We start from the raw sequence: 3576 nt of genomic DNA on the forward strand, positions 1-3576 counted from the left end.
TTAAAAAAAAAAAAAAAAAAAAAGGCTTAATAAGGGGTTATAAAGAAACTCGTGGAGATCAAATTAGTTGGATATAAATATAGGGGGACTTTTTATGAATTCCATATAAACAAAAGACTTAAAATGGATAAGTAAAATGGGCACTTTAGAATGTGACAAGTGGCACCCCAATTTGCAATCCAACATTCCAACCGAGTTTGTCCCTTGGTGTGCATGTGTGACGCGATTTGGAGGGAAATGGTTTTATATTGCATGTGGACCCCACCATATATAATTAAGCATGTTTTCCTTTATCATTTCAAAACCAATTTGAAACTCATCCAGCCGAGAGAATAAGTGTTTGGAACTCAAATTATTCGATTATTCTTTCGTCGATTTCTTCGCGAATATTAGTCGGAATTTCATGAAACTTGTTCCAGGTAATCTCATTCGACTTGTTCTACATATCTATCCGTTTAGAATTTTCAATTTCGTCCGTATTTGGTGGATTTATGATGGTTATTTCGATAACAGTATAGTTGTACTAATTTCATTTGGGATCGAAATTTGGAGCTATTTAGACAATTATTGTTCGATTTCTTCTAATGATTTATGTTCAGGATCATGTTTAGATTGTTATGGACTATTTTGGGGTGACCATATATAGACGGGGTGCTGCCGAATTATTTTACGGCTCGAATTTCATATTTGGAATAGTTTGGAAATAAATTGGAATAGAGATAGTTACCCGAATTTTATCATATTTCATATAAATGGACAGTTTCAGCTATAGATTTATAGTATTGAATTCATTATATGATTTGTCAGCTTATGGAGACTCTAAAATGAGAAATAGAAATTACGGGAAGTTGGTTAATTGGTTCGTAGGCATTTTCGATATTCAGGAGACATATTTACGAAGTTAGAGATCGATTCGACAGATACTTGAAGTCTTCCGAATTTAGCGAATTTGCTTTTAAGTTTTCATGGTTTTGTTTTAATGATTCTTTTTATTTACGAAGGTTCTTAGTATAAGAACCTAATGTTTCTATTCGGTTTTGGTTATTCTTCCTTATCCCAGAATATGCGAATGAGGAGGAATAAGGTCGTCTGGGAGGCGGGGAGTCTTTGGGGATGCAAGGACTGAGGTAGGGGTTCTGAATCCTTTATCCAGCATGGTTTTATAGATGATGAATATGCTAGATTCTATAGTTATATATGCGCCATTATAACTAGAGTTTAGGTAGCATGAAACTCGATTTATGTGATGAACTGAAATATGTTTGAAATATTTTGATGTGATATGAGAAATGTTTTCGAACTGATTTTTACGATGATTGCGAACTACTGGAGATTTTCTTGTATGTACCCGACTGCGGATTATGTCAACCTACGGCACGTAGCCATTAAGGGTAGGATGACATGTGGACACGGTTGTGACCCGTGTGAGACCGGTGAGGTGGGGCGACACTAGTCATGAGACCTGTGGGAGTAGAGTGCTTCACTTGCTGGCCATTGGTGCTCGTGCCTCCAGCTCGAGGCTCAGGGCCGTACACCCTGACCGCTCGCCTGGGAGGTGACATTGATTGGGAATCCCTCTGCTTTGTGGCGATATGACTCTTGGTTGTTCCACTTCCGTGTTTGATAAGATAATGATTTGAATGAGAAAATGGGTTTCGAGATTGAATGAGAATATTGGTTTTGAGATATGAACGTAACTGATTTTGAAAGATTACATTAGATGCATGACAGGGTACCGAAGAGAATGAGGTTCAGGTCCTTCCATGGGTATTGGGGGACGGCTCTCTTATTCGAACTCGGTGATCTAAAACGTATTTAGATACTTAAGGTATATATGTATCTGAGGTAAACTCTTCAATGATTGCGGAGTCCCTTAGTGGGAGAGGGGCTTACCGGCTAGGGGTAAGTCTCTTTCTCGAGGAGACGTAATGCATTAGCTAGTGCCATAAATGGGCTGGTATTATCTAACGCACTCTAGGTTCTCCTGAGGTACTCTCCTCTTATTGGGAGCGCACCATGGTTGGGCAGCTAATCACTGCTATTGCTTGCTAGATTAAGGAAAATGGTTTTGTATATAGTATATACTGTAACTGGTTTGATAACTCGTTTTGTCATGATGTTTACAACATATTAAAAGAACTTTTGAAAACGTGATGGCTTTTGAATTGGTCTTCTACCAGAACAACTCGTGTCGGTGAGTATTCTGACCCCCTACCAGTTGTTAGTGTGCAGGTTCTTGTTGTAGCCTCGAGGCGGAGTGTGTATTCCAGCCGGTGATCTTGTCTGACGAGGCTAGTGGAGTTTTGTCGTTTTATATGGTTTTTCGTTATTTTCAAGTTATGTATTTATTGCAGAAACCAAACTCTAATATGTATATACGTAAAACTTAGAGTTGTATATAAGTTGTATCGGCGTTTTATGAGGCGTTTGTACGTTTGTGGTTCGAGTTTCGACCCGAAGTTGTGTTGAGTTTGTTTAGCTTCCGCTTAATAGTTTATTCTTGTATATGCGAATGTATGGTTTGCATGACAGGTTTACAGGTGCGACCGGTTCGATTTACAGAGGAGACTCTGTCGGATTTTTGTCTCGTCTGTGAGTTGCCGGGGCGTGGTCGTGTCTATTTTGGGACACGAGGCGTCACAGTTGGTATCAGAGCAGTTAGTTCTGGTGACCTATATCAGAGCAGTTAGTTCTGGTGACCTATATCAGAGCAGTTAGTTCTGGTGTCCGGTAAGTCGTGTATAGTGTAGAGCATTGACTGCTCTAGACTTTAGGAAAAGATAAAAATGGTCAAGACTAGGTGTCTAAAAGCTTCAAGATTAAAAGCGATCAAGAATAAAAGATGCTATATAGTATTTGATTTGTATTTGTTTCTTTTGATTTTTCGTTTCTTGATTCGTTTTACTCGCTAAAGGAAGACTCGACGGATGGTTTAAGATTGTTGTAGATTTCTTGCAATGTTGTACAAGATGTTATGGGAGGACAGTCAAGGGTTAAGAGGTTTCAGAGGTAAATTTTGGGCAAGTGGACATATCGATGTTTTGGAAGTATCTAAGACAATAGTAAATGAGGAGATGAGTCAGACTTGGTATTGTAGACCTTATGGTAGTTATACACATTCCTTCATTTATGAGCTTCGATCAGATCATTCAGAGACAGTTGAGGTTGACTTTGATCAGGTTGTTTCGAGCGTGTATTGTTTCAGTTAGATTACAGATAAGTATGGGTCTGGATTTTATTGGGTTGACGGAGTGTTTCGATATTAGAGGTTATATGGATTGCGTTGGGGTTGGGTATTAGGATATCGAGGGTTCTTAAGTTATTGTAGAATTTTTCGAGGATTAGTTTATCTATGACATATATAGATATTATAGCGGACTTCTATTTTCATTTTATCATCTTATCGACAACAACTATATTTTTCTTGAGATTATAGTGTCAACGCTGATATTGATTTGAATTTATTATAGATGTCTTCATTCTTTATTTTCTTATTTTATCGAGTCAACGGTATTGTCTTATATTATTGAGAAAGATATTTTCTGAGGATGTGGGATCAACGGAAACTTATACTTA

This window comes from Eschscholzia californica, unplaced genomic scaffold (assembly GCF_041429995.1).
Source record: "Eschscholzia californica isolate CP2 unplaced genomic scaffold, dmEscCali1.0.p SCAF_2, whole genome shotgun sequence".
Taxonomy (NCBI): Eukaryota; Viridiplantae; Streptophyta; class Magnoliopsida; order Ranunculales; family Papaveraceae; genus Eschscholzia; species Eschscholzia californica.